This window comes from Jaculus jaculus, chromosome 16 (genome assembly GCF_020740685.1).
Source record: "Jaculus jaculus isolate mJacJac1 chromosome 16, mJacJac1.mat.Y.cur, whole genome shotgun sequence".
NCBI classification, from domain to species: domain Eukaryota; kingdom Metazoa; phylum Chordata; class Mammalia; order Rodentia; family Dipodidae; genus Jaculus; species Jaculus jaculus.
The window spans coordinates 72,666,983-72,691,591 of NC_059117.1; the positions used below are offsets into that span (position 1 = coordinate 72,666,983).

Here is a 24,609-nt window from a genome sequence, read left to right on the forward strand (position 1 = left end):
GAATATACACACATGCACACGCCCACATGCACACAACACACAAATAGATAATGCATACAAAAATGAAATGAAATAAATAATAAAATTACATTTGAAAAGAGCCATGGTATTATTACTTTGTTGACTGAATTATTCTGGGTATTACAGAGAAAAATCCCACCTTGAGGATCTACCTTGTAAGGGGCACTGGATTAGATAGAAAACTCAACGATGTGGGAACCCAGGTAAAATGTGAATTAATTTCTCTATCCTCTTCTTGGTCATGGGCTTCTCAAAGGCTGGAAGTATATCTATCATATTTGCTACTTACTCAACAGCACTTGACATGGGACTCAACAAAAGTAGGCTGACAGAACAAGTGAGCTTCTGAGTGAATGGCTGTTGGATGGTGAATACCCCCTGAGGTAAGTCCTCACATTTAAAATGATGCAGGAATTTGGTTTTGAAGAATTACTGGTGTTTTTTTTTTGTTTTTTTTTTTTTTTTTTTTGCACAGACTATAGAACAATTGAGCAGAGAATATCTGAACATTAGGTGAAGTGGATCTTCAGGGTCCATCCAGTCAACTATAAGGACTGCAGGTGGGGACCAAAAGCAGGAATGGGAGGTTGGGGCCAGGAGGCAGAGAATAAGGGTTTTAAGAATTATTTGCAGTATGTCTATTCTAGTCCCCTGCTGGTAGCACTACAGTATGGGAAAAATTTCCACAATGCTAAAACAGACTTCCTCAGCATATTCACCTCATGTTTGTAGCGTTTTCAGAAAGTAATCCACCATCAGACATCTTAACGGTGGGGAATGATGGCATACACTCTTTCCTCAGAGCCTACTGTACATTGCTATGGAATTTTCCCTATCTCATTTAGGTTGTTTTTTTTTTTTTTTAATCCCCTCTCCTGAATAAAGTTACTAAAAGGACAATAAAATCAGTGAATACAATGAAAATGTACTGGGTTACATTTCCTCCCTCCAAAAATAATTGAATGAGATATTTTAAATGAGGTGTAGCAATTTTTTGCTCACTGTTGTCATCAAGAGTCCCTTCAAGGATTTCCCATCTCCTGAAATAACATCAAGACCAGCATCCAACTAGTGATATTAATAAATAAATTCCAGAAATACATTTAGAGATGTTAGCTATAAAAAAATAAAGTGTTCCTGCCTAATACGTTACTTTATAAATTCAATGTGCATACAGCAATAGCAAGTTTACAAAGTGGCAATAAACAAAAATAAATAAATAAATAAATAAAAGGAGGGAGTATAGTTTATGAAGCTTATAAAGGCCTTTATTCCAGCATTTGAGTAATTGGAAATTTGATTATGGCCAAGACAATTTAAGTCTATGTGGAAACACAGGTGATTCAGTACTGCAGCTAATAAAATGAACATTAGATTCAGGTAAGAAAGCGCTCCAACAGCAGCTCATTTTCTCACTAGAAAGTGACTTCACCTTTCTGGTTCTCCTTATTTCATGTAGAAAATAAGGTAGTAACAAAAACCTTAACTCTGATAGTTGTATGAACATTTAAGTGAAATATGAAAGAAATGCCTCACACATGGGACGAACCCAATAAATGATTCTGTTGCTTTCTCATTTGTCCCTGGGACAATTACCAACTATCTATTACATGCTAGACTATAACAACTCAGTACTGTCAGACTTTTTACTTATTTATCTGTGTGCAGTATTGTGTGTGTGATGTATGCATGTGCTGGCAGAGGCCCGAGAACATTGGATGTCTTTCTTTTATTACTCACTCAGATTTTTCTTTCCCTGATACTTGGTATGTCCCTCAACCATCAATGAGCCCCAGCTATTCTCCAGTCTCTACTTCTGAATAAACACGCCCACCTTTTTATGTGGGTTCTCGGAGGTCTCCAGCCTGAGAAGCACTCTTGCTTAAGTGGCAGTTATTGTTAACCAATGAGCATCTCTCCAGCCCAGTTATTGTCAAATTTAGCAAATATATAAAAGCATTCATTATGGCAGAGTCTTTGAATATATGGTTTGCATTTAGGACTGAATAATTATTTACTCTTGAATGGTATCCTATTAACTGTATGATTTTTAATTACATGTATACCCTCTATCTACAAGATGCCAATAGCACACTCCCAGTGACAATAGGCAATGTTTCCATAATTGCCTGTCTTCTGAGAGGCATACCATCTTTGCTTCAGATGATAGCAGACAGTGCCCCAATCTTCATAAATGAGTAGGTATACACTGAAAGAAGTGAACAAAGAAAACATTTTATCACTTTAGTTAGTGGTTTTCATCCTTGTGTGTTTAGGAGCTATTACCTACAAAAAAAAAAAAATCAGTCCTCATAGTGGACATCCTCCGGTTTGGTAGACCTCCCCTCACTGCTCTGATATTATATGCATCTAACACCTTCTGTAGGACATGCACTGTCTCCCACCACAGTCATGTGTATTAGTCAGGTTCTGTAGACAAACAGAACTTATTAAACGATTATATATTACAGGGGATTTATTAGATCACTTCTACAGTCTGAGCTGGGCAGGTCCACAGTGGCTATATGAGTATTGGAGAGTGGGAACCTCGTAGCTGCTTAGTACACAAGTCTAGATGCTTTAGCAGTCCCAGTCTGACACCAAAGGCCTGGAGGATTTCTGGAGAGCTACTGGTCTTCAGTCCACATTGCAAGGTCACAGAATTGGGGTTTCAATGTCAGCAAAAGATGGTGGTGGCAAAAGGTAAGATGCATGTACCAACAAGGGTAAAAAGCAAAAAGGAAAAATGCCACATTCTTTTTAGAATTCTGGGTTGCAGGCAGAAGGTACCTTCCACCCTTGGTGGGGGGCTTCCCTTCCTGGGCAGGGCTTCACAGGCCCTCCCCAAGGCCTGTCTTTCACTTGATTCCTGATCCCATCAAGATGACAGTTCAAAATGACCATTACACCTTGTACAACTTGAACTCGCTCTAAGTTCTTACTCTCTCTTGCTGCTGATCCTACACATAAAAAGTGGGCTCATCTCCCCAAAGTCATACCCTAAAAACAATGTTCTCATCTTCAAAAGCTACCTGGGATGGGCATGAAATGGTAACTTTTGGTATTGCTGCTATTGTTTTGATTTTCTTCTCTTTTATTTACTTATTCATGTGTTTATGGGGTTTGGAGACGGGGTTTCACTGTATATATTACTCAGGCCAGCCTGAAACTTGAACTTTCCTTCCCCTAGGTTCTGTACTGGGTGCTGGGCTGCAGGCATGGACCACCAAACCTGACTAACAACTTGTTGTTTTATCCAGATATTTAATGACTGTGACAAAATTCCTAGTGTAAGCAACATAAAAGGTTGAATAATTTATTTCAGTTCCTGGTTTCAGAGATTTCAGTCCACAGTCTGTCCCTTTTGACTCTGTGGTAAGTCAAGAAGAACATCATACTGGTCACAGTGTGTGGCAGAAGTGACTCATCTCCTGGTGGGCAGGAAGCAGAGAGCAAGGAAGGTCAGTCACAGTCTTCAAAGGCATACCTCCAGTGACCTATTTCATCAGACTTGGTCTTATCTCCCAAAGTGTCCAGAACCATCCAAGATTATTCCACCAGTCAAGGAAATAAGGTTCATCGTATGAGGCTATAGGGTATATTTCATAATAAAACTAGAGCAGTAATGTTTCATTGATGCTGGCAGAATATGTCTCATTTTTCTTATGACTTTCCAAGATTCAGCATTTTACTCCTACAAGTCTTAGGAAGCTTAGGCAAATCAGGGTATTTGGATGTCAATAGTAAGTCAGTCCAGCTAATTTCCACACACTTCTACATGGATGTCTGTGGTAAGTCAGTCCAGCTAATTTCCACACACTTCTTCTACATGGTTGTCTGTAGTAAGTCAGCCCAGCTATTTCCACACATTTCTTCTACATGGTTTTCCATAGTAAGTCAGCCCAGCTAATTTCCACACACTTCTTCTACATGGTTTTCCATAGTAAGTCAGTCCTGCTAATTTCCACACATTTCTTCTACATGGTTTTCCATAGTAAGTCAGCCCAGCTAATTTCCACACACTTCTTCTACATGGTTGTCCGTAGTCAGTCAGCCCAGCTAATTTCCACACACTTCTTCTACATGGTTGTCCGTAGTCAGTCAGCCCAGCTAATTTCCACACACTTCTTCTACATGGTTGTCCGTAGTCAGTCAGCCCAGCTAATTTCCACACACTTCTATATGGTTGTCTGTAGTAAGTCAGCTCAGCTAATTTCCACACACTTCTATATGGTTGTCCGTAGTCAGTCAGCCCAGTTAATTTCCACACACTTCTTCTACATGGTTGTCCGTAGTCAGTCAGCTCAGCTAATTTCCACACACTTCTTCTACATAGTTGTCTGTAGTAAGTCAGCTCAGCTAATTTCCACACACTTCTTCTACATGGTTGTCCGTAGTAAGTCAGCCCAGCTAATTTCCACACACTTCTTCTACATGGTTGTCCGTAGTAAGTCAGCCCAGCTAATTTCCGCACACTTCTTCTATATGGTTGTCCGTAGTAAGTCAGCCCAGCTAATTGCCACTCACTTCTTCTATATGGTTGTCCGTAGTAAGTCAGCTCAGCTAATTTCCACACACTTCTTCTATATGGCCTCAGAAAATAGATTCACATATATGAGTCTTGGACCTTAAACTTACATGGATAAGATGTACCACTGTGGTGGTTTGAATACAATGGATGGCCCCCAATATATTTAGTTTTTTATTGTTTGTAGTTTGCATCTGTAGCCACCTAGCTGAAGGCAATGTCACTGGGTGATATTAAGGTGTGATGGTGGGTTTCATATTTCAATCTAAAGATATGCAAAGTGTTCCTAGCTGGAGTTCTTGAGGTGTGCTTGTGACTTTTAGGCTTGTACTTCTCTCTCTCTCTGCTTGGTCCTGTGAAGGCAGGCCAACTTCTTCTGCCATTTATGGAACTTCCCCTGGATCTGTAGGCTTCAATAAATATCCCTTCCTCCATAGCTGTCCCTGGTCTGGAAGTTCATCTCAGTGAACCTGAAGCTGTCTGCTACAACCACCTTTCCTTATTATTAAAACCAAAAATAACAAGTCTTGTCTGGGCCTCAATTTCCTGAGGATAGGACACTATAGCTCACATGAGACTTTCTTTGTATTTCCACAGGCCATCCACAATGCTAGCATCCTAATCAGGACCATGAATCATATGGAAAGTCCTAAGTCCCAAAAGGTGTTGGCTCTTCTGCTTCCATGCTGAGTCTACCCTGTATAGCCATTGGGCTGAGGATTCCTACCAGCTCAGAAGCTACAATAGTAAATACACACTGCAATAAATACAATAAAAAATACAATAGTAAATACAAGCTTTCCCTCTGATCACTGTCCATCTCCTCAGCAAGGAAGAATCATCTCTGATCATGCATGTGAAGAGGAGAAATTGTGATCCTCTCTGCATGTTTTGCTATAGCTGAAAATTTCACCTTTTCATTTTCAGCTATCTCCTTCATTGTCCTTCAAAATCTAATACAGAAATTATAATTGGGTGATTCTTGAGTGACTACAATACACTGATGAGTTTTGTGAACTTTTCATAGTCCTACATTATTTTTTAAGTTAAATTTTAATTCCTTTTAATTTTTTTTTTAGTTTTTTTCAAGGTAGTGTCTCACCCTAGCTCAGGCTGACCTGGAATTCACTATGAAGTCTCAGGGTGGCCTCAAACTCACAGTGATCCTCCTACCTCTGCCTCTTGAGTGCTGGGATTAAAGGCATGTGTCACCACGCCTGGCTAAATTTGAATTCTTTAAAAGAGAAACATGCTTTCCTACTTGCCACATATACTGCCATTCTCTGCTTTTTCCACAATCAATTCACTTGTCCCAGTCCCATATCCTACCTGATCTTTCTAAGCAAGTTGAGTTTCTATCCCCTCATCTCCAACAGGGAGAAACAAAGCAGGTCCTAAGCACAAAGCAAATGCCTATTTTTAGAGGAAAATAGCAAAGAGACATCATGGTTTAATGTTTGTGGCTAAAAATAACATAGATCATATATCAAAATATTTTGTTAACTACACATAAGAAGATTAAGAAAAGCAAACCTCTTACAGATAATATGTAGTCATGATGTCTAGAACCTTGATTCTCAAGTTTAAAGAAAACAGGTCTCCTGAAGGAATGCAAATCTTCACAATGCATCCATTCTAGACTGCTTGTCATGACAGCCATCTCCTTAATACTGTCGCCCTCTCAGCCTCAATCAACATATTTATGAATCTTTGTTCCTTCTTTTTAAAAGATAGATTTATTTATTTAAGAGAAAGCAAGACACAGAGAGGAAGGCAGACAGAGAAATCTCAGCTAGACATGGTGACTCATGATTATAGTCCCAGCACTTGGAAGGCTGAGGCAAAATGAGCACCATGATTCCAAGGCCAGCCTGAGGGAGAGTGAGACTCTGCCTCGAGAAAAATTGTTAAAGAAAGAAAATTATCTCACATAGAGACCAAAAAGTCCCAGATGTACAGTGAGCAGGTTAGAGACTCAGAAGGGCAAATGATATTGTTCTAGTCGAAGTTCAAAAACAAAAAAGAGATTGATTTATAAGATCAAAACCAATCATAGATAAAATTCTTCTTTTTGTCTTCTTGAGATGGGGTCTTACAGGATAGCCCAAGCAGCTGTTATATTATGATTCTCTTGCCTCAGCTTTTTTTTTCTTTTTTTCAGATATATATGTTAGTTTTCTATTCAGCAAATACAGGCAGTTTGCTACCATTATTAGGCTCATCTGTGACCTACCCCCTCCCCATTGGCCCCTCCTTATTGAGGTATATGGTTCATGCATTGTGGAGTTAGCCCACAGTTATTGGTATGATAAATGTCTTTGCATATACTGACCCAACATGTGGCTCTGACATTCTTTCTGCCCCCTCTTCCGCAAAATTTCCCTGAGCCATGTTGGGTTCATTTTTGGTCTGCTTCAGTGATGAGGTGTTGGGGGCCTCTGAGGCTCTGGCTCTCTGATTTGTTAGGAGTTGATTTTTCTCTGTGTTGGTCTCCTTCCCCCTTGTGCTGGTATCCGGTTTATCAGGACAACATTTTTTCAGTTTTTTTCAGGTAGGGTCTTACTGCAGTCCAGGCTGACCTAGAATTCACTATGTAGACTCAGGCTGGCCTTGAACTCCCAGTGATTTTCCTACCTCTGCCTCCCAAGTGCTGGGATTAAAATGCATGTACCACCATGCCCAGTTGCATCAGCTTTTTCAGTGCTTGATTACAGTCATATACCAACACACCTAACTCAAAATTCTTTCTTATCTTTCATCCTATTCAGGCCTATAACAGATTGGATGAGGCTTGCCCATTCTGGGGAGGACAATCTGATTTTCCTAATCTATGGCTCAAACAACTAATCCCATCCATAATCACATTGACAGACAAATAATAACAAAACATCTGGACACTTCATGGCCTGGGCATATCAACACAAAATTCACATGATATCAGGAAAATATTTCCATTTCTTTTTCACATGTTCTGGGCTTTTTGATTCTTTAGGCTTAACTCTCATCCTACACCAAGTACAGGTCTGTCCTTTTTCTAGAGGGAAGAAGAAAGTCATTGAAAAATGACAACAACCAGGATACACATGCAACACAGCACTCCCCAAATTGACTTTACAGAATACCAATCCCATAAGATGCTCAGGGTTGGGGAGAAGAGAATTTTGACAATTTTTTTCTGTGTTTTCTATGCACATATTTCTACAAATTTCACAGCTCATGACAATACTCATTTATTATCTCATGGTCCCATGGGGTAATCAATGCAAGGAAGGCTTACCTGATCCCTTGGCTCATGGGTGAAATTATGGTATTGACTGACCTCCGTTTTTTTCAGAAGCTCAGAGTCCTTTTCCAAGCTTACAGGCTTATTGATAGATTTAGTTTTTTATGTACACCAAACTGAGCCCTGTTTCTTGACTTAACTCAAAGTAGTTGATAGCCAATTTAAAAATTCTATCTGATCAAATGTCTGCAGATAGCATTTTGAGGTAATACACCCTCAAGCCTGGGGAGGCCTTCCTTTACATCTCACTCTTAAGGCCTGCGGGCGGGGGGGGGGGGGGGGGGGGGGGGGGGGGGGGAGGGAGAGGTCTTTTACCATATAATGTAACCTAACTGAAAGGACCAAATTGATGCCATGACAGGCTGCAGTGAGGTGCCACCCTAACTAGGCCTCAGTTTCAGTTTCCCAGAGAGGCAGGCAAGACTTCAGGGAAAAACCACGAACAAAGGGCTGTTAATCAACCGTGACCCTGACATGTGGCCAGGAAAGACAGATGCCCAGAGGCCTGAGTCAGTTCCTGGAGACATGTCCAAACAATCCCAAACATGTCCTCCTCGCCCCAACCAATCAGAGACATACAACTGTAACTGCTGCTTGCCTAGCCAATCAAGTTAGAAGATTACCTAACCCGCCTGGAATTCCACTAGTTGTGCTTGAAAGAAGCTTACTTGCTCCCCTCAGGGTGTCCATTTTGTATAAATGGTTGATCCCAGCATGCAGGCTGATTCTGTAGATTAAACGCTCTATGCCTTTGCATACTATTTGAGTCTGGAGTCTTTCTTTAGCGATTTTCAGACCCTTACACTAATATCAATAGTAACATCCCATCTATTTCACAGACCTCATCCTCTTTCCTCAATGGAAGGACATAATATAGGTCATCTGTGTTAAAGATTGGAGCCTTGAGAGTCTGATAGAATGCAACTACAGTTTATAAACTGGCATCTGATGGCTCTGAGAAATCCTGTAATAAAGAAAACTTAGGGGGTCAAGATATTTCTCAGGGGCTAAAGGCACCAAATTGCAAAGCCTGCTGGCCTGGGTTCAGTTCCATAGACACCCATGTGAAACTGGACAGGATGTTCATTTGCATTAGCAAAAGATCCTGGTGTATCCATACCCACACTAATATGTATGTATGTATGTGTATATATATATATATATATATATATATATATATATATATATATATATATACATTTAAAAACTGGTTACATTTGTTCTAATAATTATTACCCACATATTATATTTTTGGTATACATGAAAATCATTATTTTCACATATCTACCATCATCATTGAATTACTGTTCTGTACCATTGTGTTTTGGGAAACAATGGAGTAGAAAATCCTAGCTTGTAAAATTAAATGGTATATAATTCAAAGAATCTGCATCCTTTCTTTTCCCAGTGGCTTCAACTTGGGCAAATTCCTTGGCCCTGCAAGGCCTTGGTAAAATAGGTCTAGACACTCTATACCTGCTGATCAAGGCACCACATTGCAATGAAGACAATTAACATCTTACAATCTAGCACAGGTTAGATGTCTAACATGATTGTTTTAAATGCACAGTCTCTTTCTATTGTCCTCTATTTCATGTGAAATTTTATAAGCCATTATCAAAAAGACACTCTACTGATATTAGTGTGCATAAGTACCGTGTGACTTTTCCTGGTGGGATGTGAAAGAAATGTATAAACACCACGAATGACAGACTGAAGAAATGTTTCCTTCTAAGTGCAGTTTGGTGGACCAATGATTCTGAGTGAGATTTTACTTACAGGAGCACAGATGATGCAAAGGCAGCTATATTGCTGAAAAGTCTACCCCAGCAGAGGTGATAACTCAAAGCTGCATCCTCAAATCTTCCTGCCCAACTCATAGCTGTCTCCAGCACACAGTCTTCTCTTCCATGGCTACTGTTGGCTGCGCATACAATCTAAGGAGGAGCCTTGTGCATCTTATATTTTCTGAGCTTCCTGCATGTTCTGAACCCATTCTAGAGAGACCGATTCCATCTGGAAGAAGCAGGTATACAACAGTAAGCTTTCTTGTTAGCAGACTTGAATCATAATATCTTTAAATTAAATGTTTATAATTCAATATAATTATAATTATATATATTAATTATATATAATTAAATATAAAGAAAACACAATTATTTTTTCTGCACCTTCCAAAATAATTGTCTACCACAGTTTTTCATACATACTATTAGAGAACAGTAATCTAAAATCAAACCAACAGCATATACATCTACACACTGTGCTCTTTAAAACACCAAAGAAACAAAAACATAAAAAACTAGGAGTTAATGTCTATATTGAAGTGCTTAGTATTGCCTGAGTTGTCACAGAAATGTTAACTGTCACTCATTTTAATACAAGGAAAGTAATAGGAATTATTCAAACACATAATATACTTAATATCTTCAGAACAAATCCCAACTTTTAGAGAGGAAACTGAATGGCAGCACCTATGCAGCAAGTTTAAACAGCAGTGTCAAAAACATGTAAAATGACAAATCATGTGAGTAGTATTTAAGCATAGCAACAATTGTATGACCTCTGGGGAGACATTAACCCTTCCCAAACCCCTGTGATACTAAGTAACCAAATGGGTATTGTGGTGGTTTGATTCGGGTGTCCCCCATAAACTTGAGTGTTCTGAATGTTAGGTTCCCAGCTGATGGACATTTGGGAATTAACGCTTCCTGGTGGCAGTGTATTGTTGGTGGCGGGCTTATGGGTGTTGTAGCCACTGTCCCCTTGCCAGTGTTTGGCACACTCTTCTGCTGCTATTATCTACCTTTTTTGGGCAGAGGGTGATGTCCACCCTTTGTGCATGCCATCGTTTCCCCCTACCATCATGGAGTTTCCACTCAAGTCTGTAAACCAAAATAAACCCTTTTATCCCACAAGCTGCTCTTGGTTAGGTGATTTCTACCAGTAATGTGAACCTGACTGCAACAGGTATCATAGTAACTGTATCATAGGAAGATTATAAAAAGACATAAAGCAATATAGTGTGCTTTGCTTAAATGCAAGGTTAATTTTTATGCAAGTTAAAGCTACAATGTGACCTCAATTTTGTGCTTTTGAATCTTTGAATAAAATAGTTGGCGCTGAATTGTTTAAACCTCCAAAAACTTTAGCTAGAATTTCCCCATGTTGGACAGCTCGCTACAGTGAGAAGAGGGACTGCACGACTGGCAGATCTGACGTCATCACTGTTATTGGAGAGGAGAAAAGTGCAAAGAATACATTACTCATAAACAAAATGCTTTCTAAATAGAATGCATTGCAATGTTTCCCATGAGACATCTGCAGGTCTTTAGGGACATAAAACAATTTATTGAAACTTCTGTGCAAACTGAAGCTCCTATTTGGAGCAATGCATTAAGAATGCTCAGATCATTTATTCATGCTTTTTGCTGATGGGCTTGCACAGACCACTTTTATTATACAAATGCTCCTTCGGTGATTAAGATTCCTTCTCTCTGGCATATGGATGGAAAGGAATAAAAACAAGTGAATAACAAATGCAACCTGCTTTGATAGATTAATAGCATATATTCTAGAACAAGGAAAACAGTGTGTGTTATATTAAAAAATAAAATATGTTGGGAACTGCCTGAATTTCCTCCTCAATGGCACAGAATAAGGGTGTTCACTTCCAGTAATTTCATCAGCATGGCATCCATGAGGCTAGGATGAATGCTACACATTATTCTTGCAGAAACATGAATAGGATATCATTTTGTCATTACTTCTGCAAACTTAGCTAGGACAGCTAATGCCCATTCTAAACTGTATGTCAGGGTTTCATGAGAGTAACAACAAATAAAAAAAAATGCCTTGGTAATGTTACTACTTTTACAAGGAACTACAGTGTACTCAGTCCTTTTCTGAGTACTATCAAAGATAGAAGAAAAGGATGTTCACACTTACTAGTACCACCAGATAATGATATGTTAATGGTGTATGTACTCCGTGGCTCTGTGGGTCTAGTGTGATCACTTTGATAGGGTAGTAAACATAGGGATGGAAAAATGGCTAGATTGGTAAAGTGCATTCCTCCCAAGCATAAGGACCTGAGTTTGATCCCCAGGACCCATGTAAAATGGCAGGTTGTGCAGGTGTGTATCTGTAATTCTAGAATTGGGAAAGCAGAGACAGGAAGATCCCTATTCCTTACTGGCCAGCCACCAAGCCTCATCAGTAAGTTCCAGGTCAGTGTGAGACCCTATCATGAAGGAGGTAGACAGTGTTCCTGAGGATGACATACAATATTGTCTTCTGGCCTCCACACACAAATATAAATACACACACAAACACACACACATGCACCTGCACATACATGAATACACAAACATTAAACTAGAAAACATAGGGTTGTACTTTACTCAGAGCTAGGACAAACTGGCTCTGGTACTCAATGCATGAATGTGGGGCATACTTTTTAACCTCTTCAAAGATTTCAATTTCTTCTTTCATGAAATGGAAATAAAACTACCCATCTCCTAAATTCATTATGAGAATTGAATGAATTAATATTTAGGAACTATTTAATATAATATGCTATGTGCATGCAATAGTGATTTTTTTGTTTTGATTTGGTTTTGTTTGCTTTGTTTTTCAAGGTAGGGCCTCGCTCTAGCTGAGGCTGAGCTGGAATTCACTATGTAGTCTCATGGTGGCCTTGAACTCATGGCAGTCCTCCTACCTCTGCCTCACAAGTGCTGGGATTAAAGACATACGTAACCACGTCTGGCTTGTTGTTGTTATTGTTATTATTATTATTATTATTATTATTATTAATTTAACTTCTATCTCGGGATTTACAAGATCAGCTTATGTGACAATGATTTTGATTCAGTATGTTTATTGGGAAATGATTCCAGGAAATATAGGTGAAGGAGTTGGACAGTGGTACAGAGAAAAGAAGGAAGCCACAAAGGGTTATTACTGAGCAAGTTACTGGTGTACCAGCAATAGGGCCATGCACATTGGGGGACTCCATGAAACTAAGCAGAACAGCACCAGGATTCTTCCACCAAAGAGCTGTTGGTATAGCTCCATCAGAAGAATATGTGCCTAGCATCCATGAAGCCCTGGTTTTAGTGGTACATGCCTGTAATCCCAAAGTCATAGCAAGTTTGCAGTCAGCCTGGAATATATGAGATCCTGACTCAAGAGGAAGGAAGGGCTGAGTATAGTGGCACATGTCTTTAATCCTAGCTCTTGGGAAGCTGTGGTAGGAGGATCACCATGAATTTAAGGCCACCCTGTGACTACACAGTGAATTCCAGGTCAGCCTAGGCTAGAGCAAAACCCTACATTAAAAACAAACAAAGAACAACAACAAAAAAAAAATTGCAGGCATGGTGGTACATGTCTTTAATCTGAGTACTCATGAGGTACTGTGAGACAACTTAGTGAATTCCAGGTCAACATGAGGTACAGCAAGACCCTACCTGGAAAAACCCAAAACAGAAAAACAGAGGAAGAAAGGAAGAAATAAAGGAGGGAAGCAAAGAAGGAGAAGGGAAGGAAAAGAAGAAGGTGGGAAGGAATTAAGGAAGAAGGAATTATCCAACTTAAAAGGCAAATAAGATACAGCCTTTAAATCACCCACTTTTTTCTCTTGCTTCTGGAAACAATCACATTCCAACCCTCGCAGCAATCCTAAATGTTGACCAAGCCTGCAACCACAAGCAGAGGCACAACCTCAGGTAGAATGGATTCAAGGGACAGTGGGAGGAGGACTTAAGGAGGGGACACCTTAGCAAAACAGGCAGAATGTCAACAGGATGTTTATAATCATGGCTTAGTAGACCTGTCTTCTGGCTTTGGCAATATAAATTCTTTTGAACTGTTTTCTTACCTATCATTCTATCTTAAACTATTTTTTTTTATTATTAGTTTTGTAATCAGTGAATACAGTCAAGTTGGTACCATTGTTAGCCTCTTCCCTGTCCTCCCACCTCCACAGGGACCCTTCTTGTTGGTGTATATGGGTCATGCATTGTGGAGTTAGCCATTAGTTATGGTTAGGAGGAAATATCTCTGTGTATCATGACCCAACGTGTGGCTCTGACATTCTTTCCAATCTCTCTTCTGAGAATTTCCCTGAGCCATGTTGGGTCCATTTTAGGTCTGCTTCAGTGATGAGGTTTTGGGAATCTCTGTGTCTCTGGGTATCTGGTTTGGTAGGAGTTGATTGTTCTCTGTGTCTATCTCCTTCACCATTGTGCTGGTACCAGGTTCACCACGAAAACAGCACTCTTGTTTGCTTCCCCAATCATTCTAAGTTTCAGCTGGGTCTCTTTTGAGGTATGATGGGTTAGTTCTCTCCTTAGGATCTGTGTCTATCTAAAAAAGAGAAGCAGATTCTCCGATGGAGAGTAAAGTTAGCCCTAGATAAATGGGATAGCCATTACTTTTCAGAGAGAATTTTATAGGTGTAGGTTCTCTTGTAGCCATGATTGGTGGGAGCTTGATAATGGACAGTGGGCTCAATTTTGGATATGGTTCTGACTTGTTTCCCAGCTCCAGCTCTGGGTTACATTCCACTGAGCAGATCAATTAGCCAAATCAAGAGCAGTTGGTTTCCCACCATGGCTGTGTACCACTATTGCACTTGTGTGAGCAGCATGTCAGGTTGTTTGCTGCTAAGTAGGTTAGACCATGAGTTTCTTGGACAGATATTGGTCATTTTTCCCCAGTTGATCATGTAACACCTTCTGGCACTAGACATTCTAACTGTCTGGGGACCGTTTTTCTTCTAGCTTTCAGCCATGTCACTCATTGTTACATGCCAACAACATATGGTGTCTTTAGCATTAGAGTCTTACCACTAACTTTTGGTGGGTCATCAAGTACTCTGACAGAAATATGTCTTCTTATGGGAAACCTTGTAGGTGTCTCTGATCAAAAGCCCAATGTGGATGATAGTCACCTGCTGGTACTGGGAGTTAGAGGTCAGTGCCCAAGAAGAGAGGGAAGAAACAGATAAGTAATATAAAAATATAGAGATATGAGAGAGAAGGGGGAGAGAGAAGAGGAGCAGAGAGAGGGAAACAGAAACAGGAGAAGATTAAGGTCGGTCTTCATTGTACTCTCTCCAGGGCCTTGTGATTCAGGTGTTCCCACTCTCCAGGGCCTGGTGAAGGTTCAACCATTTGGTATATCTGAAAATTTTATCCTGAAAAGATTAGAATATATGTCATCTGGGCTGAGTGGATTTAGAACTTTGAGCTTAGACATAAGGATTTCATATAAGATTGACTTGTACATGGGATATACATAAGTAAAGAAAAAAATGTAAGTTGAATGCAGCTTAGGTTAAAGTTCCAAAGTGGATGCAGTGGAGTTTTATGATAGGTAAGATGTGAGGTGTCACCATTCTGAAAGCTCCTAAAAATGGACTAGTGACTTGATATATTAGAGCAAAATGACCAAAGGTTATTACTCAGATGAATAAAGTGCGAAGACAATAAGATTATTTCCCAATTGTAATGTGAGAAAATCATCAAAACTAAAGGTAAGGTTTTTAAGTAAAAGATTGTAAAACCCTTTATGAATATGTAAATTGCACTAGATAGAGTAGATATCAATCACTTAATAAGTGTCAACAACTGTGTGCAGACCTATACTTTGATAGGTAGTTAAATGAGAAAACAGCACAGGCTTTATTGAAGGGAAACCTGAGCTCTAAACCTCTCCTACTCTTATTTGATTCCTTAGTTTATTTCATCTTTGCAAGCCTAAATGCCACACTCGCAGTACCAAATTTTCTGTTGAAGCTACCTTTACCTTCTCATTGGCGGGATAAAGCACCCAACCAAAAGTAGTTTGGGGAGGAAAGGTTTATTTTTTCTTACAGCCTTGGGAGGAAGCTCCATGATGGTAGGGGAAAGATGGCATATGCAGAGGCTGGAAATCACCTTTGCTATAACAGGTGGAAAAAGCATCAAGACAGTGAGACCAGTTCTGGCAAGATGAAGAGGCTATAATGTCCCTAATGCACCCCCAGCAACACACCTCCTCCAGCAAGGCTCCAACACCTATCGGACATCAGCTGGCATTCAGAACACATGAATTTATCAGGGACACCTAATGCAAACCACCACAAGTCGAGACAAAGACTACAAAGACACAAGATTCTCACCATAACATTCAACCTGTGGTCCCCAAAGACTCATGGCCAATGGCCATCTCCTAAGGCAAAATGCATTAAATCCAATTTCAAAATTCCCCATAGTTTTAAGTTTCAACACTGTTCAAAGGTCCTATGTCCATAGTCTCTTCTAAGACTCACAGTAATATCTCAACGTGTGATCCTCTGTAAAAAGAAAAGGAGGAATTGCTTCTGGGAAGACAGCTAGAAAATTAAAGGCTCTTGCTTCCAAAGCCAGCCAGTGGGGACCCATAAAAGATGGCACAAATGCCTGGAATTCATTTTCAGGGCCAAGAAGTCCTGGCATACTGCTCACCCCACTGCACACACATGCAAATAAACACAGTTACATATTTTCAATACACAATATCATCACATTTCAAAAGGGAGGCATGCAAGGATAGCAAGGAAAGATCACGCCAAAGCAACATTGAAACGCCATAGGGCAAACATGAAATCCTGCAGCTCCAAGTCTAGCATTTGTAACTTGTGATAGCACCATTTAGGTTCCAAAGAGCTTGGGTATCCTCACCTGTCCAACTCTTATGCCTGCAACACATGTGGCTTGTCTTGGGCTGGTTCTATTTGGTGCCTACAACTTTCCTTGGCAAAAGTCTTATGTGTTTAGCATCTCTAACACCTAGGAGTCACCACTGCAACATAGACCTCATCTTCACAGTTTTATGCGCATCCCACTTAGAGGATCTATGAAGGGAATCCAACTTGATATACTTTGCGTATCTTTCCAGGCACTCTACCTTCAAATTAACTTGTATTATTTTACACTGGACCATTAAGTGGTTGGGGTCATGACCTCAAAGAATCTATTCTATTGTCTCATGAGCTGTGAGGAATGTTTTACACTGAAACCATAATAGTTACTTAGCAATTGAAGGGCATGTACCATTAATTTACAAATCAGTATAAGTTAATATCAAAAAATTGTGCTAGGCAGACAAAGAATGCATGTTATAGAATTTAATTTATATAAATTGTTAGAAAATACAAAGTAGGAACAAAAAGCATGTGTCTCCTTGGTTAAATGAATTACAAAGAGACACAGGAAACTTCTAGGGTGGTAGAGGTGCCCATTACTTTCACCGTGGTAATGGCTTCATGGCTGTATATGTATAAATTTATCAAGTTATACACTTTAACTCCATGTCTTTTAGATATTTTTAGATTTTGAGCTAGGGATGTCTTTCCTCCATAACCAAGAGGAGGTCTGGATGAGACAATGATGCTCCACGCACCCATATTCCACCTCATAGAAAACACTCTTTTGGAAGAACACCAAATCCAGGAAACTATCTTCAGCTACAGAGGAGACCCACATAATATTTGGGACTTGAAGAACCGAAGACTTTTCATTTTAGGGTTACGATAACAACAGATACGCTTTTGTTTGGTTAGAAACACTGTCTAACTCAGCAGTAAATAGTGAAACTAAGGCTTTCTGTCCCTGACTTGTGAATTAGCCATAAGGACAGGATAGACAGGGGCAAACAGACTGCTTATTCAAGTAGACCACAAGAAAGAGCCAGTACTGAGCTTCCAGGTTTCCCTTTTAGCACCAGAGCTCAAGTTTCACTCTTGTTCTTTCTAGCTTAGAAATACAGATTGCATGTTGAGTTTGAATCAAATACATAAAAAGATTTTCCATGTTCCTGTGTTACTTGTTTTTAATAACTTGAATTGGTTTTCTTTTGAATATCAAACTCTGCCCTTTCATAGACTGCTGATATAAAATCACACAGGGGGCTTGGGGGTTAATATAAGGGCTGCTTCCATTAAAATTATACTTTCCCCTCAGACACAGCACAATAACATAAAGGCTCCTTTTATCGAGGGAAAAGAATGATCTTAATGGCATAGACTAAAGCTGATAATATAAAAATGACTTCCTATAAAAGTTTAGCTCACAAATGCTCTGAACCTTTACTAAATCAAGTGGATAGCAGAACCATTAACTGCTTGGAGGAATTTCAAATTGATAGTTGCCATTTCATGCAGAGTATTAGAATAGTACTTTCTTAGCTTGGCTGAAATCAAATTAATAACATGAAAATTACTATTTCAATTCATTTAATAGTTTATTGGTGATTTAAACCTTTTTGTTTCTGTTTTGTTATAATTGCTATTAACCAACAAAAATATGAAATATATAAAAATAAATTTAAAAATACATTATATGCAATAATCTCTATTGTTGCTAGCTAGGTTTTTGACAGAGCCTACACATGTCCAGGATTATTGTACTTCAAGAAACTGGGAATGACAACATTAAATATTAAAGTATTTCTCATTTAAGAACAAATACCTATGTTGGTGATCTTCAAAAGGGGTCATTTTGATCTTCTTCCCCATTCTACCCTTTATGTATACTTTATAGATAAATAATTATCTAGAAAGGGACATTTGCTATTGCAAAGAGGAAGGCAGAGCCCAGCAATTGCTGCTAAGTAATTAGAATACAAAGGACAGACAAATAATGACCCAAACTTTATTGATAATAGTGCTGAGTGGGGGAAAATTGTGACAGATTGTTACCATCAAATGTTCCTCCTTTTCATCACCTTGGAGCAGTACTCTATAGGAGATAGGAGGACCACCCCTGGACTGGACTCTGTGAAAGTCAATCCTTACGTGTACTACTACCACATCCAGAATCACATGGAGTCTTTGTACTGTTTTCTTCTAATCTTGTAACAGAAAAATAGCACTTACTTCAGAGGGTTATTTTGAGAATGGAACAAGGTAGACACTCCTAGAAAAAATGTTTAATGAACATATAATATACACCCAACCAATACTACCTAGCCACTGCCATTTTTTTATTGCTATGAGTACAAGCTTTGGTGCAAGCATAAAGAATAAAGATCAAGATACTTTGTGGGCTATTTTTAATTTCATTTTAAATCTTTTGTTTAACCAATTTTAACACTAGAGATTTTATTATATTTTTAAGTTTTTCCCTTAAAATTACTATATAACTTTTACCCCAGACATCCTCATACTCGATTCTGAAGCTCCATCTTATCTCTCCCTTCTGTAACTCTTCATTTCTCCCTCATTCTCATCATACCTCCATTGTAGCTGTGAACTTCAGGCAATCGCACCTTTTCCCCATGCCTCCCTACATTTATGAAGTCCAGACTATAAGGGAAAGTTGTGAGCAGTTTATATGACATCTCATGTGGTATAAACAAGAGGTCTGTACAGCAGATTTTTCAATGCCCCTGACTTTGCTTAGTCTGTTTTTAAGAAAAAAAAAATGTTTTTGTTCTTATTTGATGCTGTCTTCTGTGTTTTCTTTTTCATTTACTTTAGATGGGATGTGCCTTGTTGCCTTGGCCCCCAGGACTCCCTATTCTTGAATGGCCTACTTGCCTCATGTTGTTTTTCTTGTTTTGTTCCCTGAAGACAGTCTTTGTAGATGCTGAAGGAGGACAGACACAGAGGGTAGGATTGTGGAAAAGATTTAGCAAAGCTACTAGAAAAAACTCAGCATTGCCAGGGGGGTTTAAGAAGTAGAGGAAAAGGTACTGCTTTGTAAGGAACAAGCATGTCAAGTTGGGACTTTATAAGCATGTTCTGAGGACAAAGGACACTGTAGTCCAGACAAAACAAACAAACAAAAAAAGAATTCAAGGTCTTCCACAGCTACACACTGAGTTTCAGGCCAGCCTGAGCTACATAAGATCTTATTTCCAAAAATCAAATAAAATAATCCAGGTGTGGTGGCTCATACCTATAATCCCAGCACCAAGGAGGTTAAGGTAGTAGGACTGCTATGAGTTTGAGGCCAGACTGGTTTACAGAGTGAGTTCAGATTAGCCTAGACTGGAGTGAGACCCTGCCTCAAAATAAATAAATATAAAATAAAAATAGAATTTGTGTTTTGTTATCAGTGTGTGTTTGTTATAAAAGTTATTAAGATAAAAGAAAAAGTAGAAATAACCCCACTGATCTCCCAGCCTTCAACTTACTTATAGTGATTCCCATACACTTTATTTGTTTTGAATTGGGCTCTCATGTAGCTTTCATGGTGGCCAACTCACTATGTAGTTGAAGATGGCCTTAAACTCCTGGTCCTCCTTCCTTCATCTCCCATAAATAGGGATTAAAAGAATGCATTATCATACCTGGATTCACACATATTTTTCAAATAAAATATATAGTCATGTGTAAAAATGTTAATTTTTAAAAATGTTTATATTATTATTATTCATCATTATTTTTCAAAAATACTGTGTTCAATATAATTGCAAAAGTAAACAAAGGTATATTTTCACTACAGTATCATTTGGTATATAAAAAAACCACTAAAACATTCTGCCAAATGTACTGAAACATGCCTGTAATCCAGCATTCTGGAAGGAAAATCAGGAAATTTGTAAGTTTGAGTCTTTTTCTTGGGTTACATAATGAGATCCTGTCTCAAAAGAGAGGAAGAAAGAAAGAACCCAAAACTAAACAAAGTCCCATTTAATGTGGAAGAAAGAATTACATTAATCAGAGCAACCATTCCTATTGTTCCACCTTATAAATATTGATAGCATATACATTCCAGGCACTACTGGGTGCATGGCAAATATAACAATAGCAATAAACATCACACACAAATGCACTGCATTCACTGAGCTTCTACTGTAGAGAGTTGACATTGTGTACAGGAGTTAGGAGAGGACCAGACAGTACATGTTTTCAGTTGTGTGGTCTTTATCACATGACTGATCCCTATAGTTGAGTCCAGATTCAATCTCCTGAGTACAAGATAGATAGGTAAGCAAACAGATAAATCATAGATTGGTAGATAGACAAGTTCTTCAATTTTTTTTAAAAAATCTTTTTATTTATTTATTTGAGAGAGACAGAGTCAGACACAGGGAGAGAGAAGGACAGAGAGACAGAAAAGGCATGCCAGGGCCTCCAGCCACTGCAAACAAATTCCAGACTCATGCACCATCTTGTGTATCTGGTTTACATAGGTCCTGGAGAATCGAACCTAGGTCCTTTGGCTTTTCAGGCAAGTGCCTTAACTGCTAAGCCATGTCTCCAGCCCACTTCTTCTATTTTTTTATTGAGAATTTTAGTGCATGAATATACTATAATTTGATTGTGTTGGTACTCATTGTGTAGCCCAGACTAGCTGCATACTTATGATCCTCTAGCCTAAAGCTTCAAGAGTACAGGGATTATAGGTATGTGCTACAATAATATAAAATATAACTTTTGCTTTATTTTGTATTTCATCAGTGCAATCAGTGGAGCTGATTGTTTTTTACCACTTACATGTTTTTTTCTGAATTATTTGTTCATGCTCTTGTTTGTTTCCATTGTATGTGCATTGGTTTTCAAAACGCTTCTGGTTCTTTACATTTCCGTGTTAAAATTCCTAATCCTTCTCCTTCTCTCATCTCCCTTTTTCTCTCTCTCTCTCTTCCTCCCTCCCTCTCACCTTCTCTTTGGTACTGGAGATAGAACCCAGGGTTTGGTAAATCCTTGCCAAGTACTTTATATCAGCTATGCATACAAGCCTTCTCTGCAAAACCAACAATAATTTCTCTTTATTTTTCCCCCTTCTGGGCTTCAGTTTTCTGGAAACTCTTTCCATAACTTTAATCTGAAGTAATTTCAACTTCTTTTAGATAGAAACTATGTAAGAAAACAGTTTATTGCTTGTGATGGCAGCTTTCCTTAGCCCCCAGTCAGCTGCTGTCTCTGGCGGGACACTGATCATACCTATCCCATCTGCCTCCACAGTTTTGGAGTTTCTCCCATTGTTCCAGCCCCAGGTGAGAGGCCAGGACTCTCTGCCTTGCTTTCTTGGGGGTAAACAAGAGCCTTTCCTTTGGAAGCTGACCTGCCTATGGACTTAGCTTTCAGTGCATTCGCTCCTGTCTTGAGCACATACCTGCTTTGCTAGGAGCTCCACAAAGCTTGATATCAAGGAGGAAGAAGCATGATCTGCCCTTCTGTTTGCTTCTGCTGTTAATCTACTTATTTTTTTTTTCTTTTCAAAAAGCATACATAAATTCTCCCTGATTGCCTTGTGTTGCTGCCTCTAATCTTTTTCTGTCCATCAAATAAGAAACAAGCAAAGTGTTTTCTGGTATGCTTGAGTATTGTTAAGCCTCTACTGAGAAAGTCCTGGGTCAAATTTTCTATGGCTACATGGTGGGCCCAGACAGCAGGGATGTTAATAACATCCATGCTGTGCTAGAAATGACACAGAAAAGAGTACAATTCTATAATTAAGAAAAACAGGTAGGAGCAGTTTAGGGCTACAGTTTCAAATCTGTTTATTTTTTTCTTAAATAGCAGAATCTTTCAGTACTACTTTTCCCACACCAGATAAAACACTGAAGTTAGCTGATGTAGTAAGTTTAAGTGAGAGGAGTTATAGCACTGCATCTGCTTGACCCACCCTGCAAGATGCCTGCAGTTTAAAACCGTCTCAGCTTCAGGTATTTGGAACTTTCTGCCCCATGGTTTGTCCAGGCACAAGATCATGATTGGATCACACAGGAGTCAGGCTTCAAGTACAGGGTCTCAGTGAGGTTTGTGAATGCCTTTAGGAGAACCCTTCAACTAGCAAGCCCCTTAATGGAATAATGGTGAAATACTTTCCAGCTTGTTTTTGCCAGAACGTCATGAAAAAATAAACTCCAGTGACCTACAATGGCCTACCAATGCCACCTTAACACGCTCCCCATCTTCCTTAATCAGATTCACATTCCCTTGCTGCTAGGACCTCTTCTATTCAAAGCCTTCCCTTAGCATGAAAATGGGAGGAATCCAATGAACAAAGTAGTATAATAATGCAAGTTGTACACCTAAGTTAATCTTAGGTTTGCACTGGCTGACATGGTAGCCACTACCCATGCATGGTTATTCAAAAGTTAGTGCAAATTAAACAGTCATTTTCTCAATTGCACTTCAAGTACTCAATAGCTACATATGGAAAATGACTTCAGTTCCAGATTGAGATTGGCCTTCAAAGCAATTTGATCTGTGATCAGAGGCTTAGTTTGCATGTTGATATTAACAGGGCTAAGGTGAAGATTAAAATTATTTCTGAGGCTGGCCATGGTGGTACAACACTTGTAATCCCAGCACCCAGGAGGTTAAAATAGGAGGATCATGAGTTCAAGGACAGCCTGGCCTACACAGTGACTTCCTATTTCTAACAACAATAGCAACAAAAAGAATTTTCATTAAGTATTTTATACATGTGTTAAATGTAAATAAGGGACCAGGAGATGGCCTAGTGGGTAAAGTGCTTGCTATGCAAGCATAAGGACCTGAATTTATATCCCCACTGCCCATGTAAAATGCCAGACATTATGGTATCCACCAGTAACCCCAGCACTAGAATGGTAGGCACAGGGTATCCTTGTGGCTCAGTAGGTAGATAGTCTAGCTGAATTGGTAAGCTATAGGTTTAGCCAGAGATCCTATCTCAAAGAATAAAGTGCAGTGACTGAGAAAGATCCCCCATGGACACTGATATCTAGCCTCCACACATATGTGTATGCATGCATGTATGCACACACACATACAAATACGCACATACACATGCAAGCATATCACACACATACACATGCAAAATAAATAACTGAATAAAATGAATAATAATTATAAGACATAGAAGAAGAAGGATCTTTAAATAATTAAAGTTAAGTTTCCAAAAATTCAGAGAACAATGTATAGAATCAGCTACAGTTGACTATGTAAGTGGACAAGTTAATTTCTTTCTTGAACCTCTACTTTCCTTCCACTAGGGTTCATGGACATAATTCTAGACATTCACAACTCTCTAGAGTTTCTTATTAGGGTGACTTATTTTAGTGTCATCTTCCTATATTTATCTACTTAGCCAGTAATAGTTGAGTAACACTGGTGCTCCAGTTACTGTATGGTGGCCAGGGTAATAATAGTGAAGAAAATACATCCCTTCCCTGCAGATCATCAAATCCTAAAGGAAGAGGCAGACAGAAGCATATGTAGTCTGTGGTAACCACAGAGGTAACACCAGCCTTGCCTTCAGAGACTTCCTGGAGTGGGGGTAAATTAGATGGACAATGAGGCAGCAGCGAGAGAGCCTCAGCCTGGAGACTTCTCCATATACCTTGGTATCATAAAATAACCTGGATTTTAAAGGTGCTGGGAATAGACTGAGGTAGATAGTAGGTATACAGTAAAAATGAAAAGAGAAAAAGAATCAGATGGCTGCTCTCCTTTCCCTTTATGCATATGGAATCCTACCTGCCAGGTTGTTGCCTCTCCAACTGCAGATGACATTCCACCTACAAGAGAGAAAGAGAGCCAGGTGTGGTGGTGCATGCCTTTAATCCTAGCACTCAGCGCTCAGGAGGCAGAGGGAGGAGGCTTGCCATGAATTCGAGGCCACCCTGAGACTCCATAGTGAATTCCAGGTCAGCCTGGGCTAGAGTGAGACCCTACCTCAAAAAACCAAAACAAAAAGAGAAAGATATATATATATATATATATATATATATATATATATATATATATATATATATATGGAGAGAGAGAGAGAGAGAGAGAGAGAGAGAGAGAGAGAAAGAGAAG

The 24,609-nt window shown here is 39.2% G+C and overlaps 1 protein-coding gene across 2 annotated transcripts in view; it reads right to left on the reverse strand.

Moving 5' to 3' along the window:
- The window catches only part of Tafa1 (TAFA chemokine like family member 1), an 882,515-nt gene that overhangs the window by 848,440 nt on the left and 9,466 nt on the right, over positions 1-24,609 (reverse strand). The window contains exons 2-3 of one of the 2 annotated variants that reach the window (XM_045136184.1): positions 24,283-24,323; positions 9,612-9,848 (exon numbers count right to left, since the gene is read on the reverse strand). The gene's annotated coding sequence lies outside the window, so the exon portion shown is untranslated. The remainder of the gene's footprint in view (positions 1-9,611; positions 9,849-24,282; positions 24,324-24,609) is intronic. The other variant, XM_045136185.1, reaches the window with a different exon arrangement.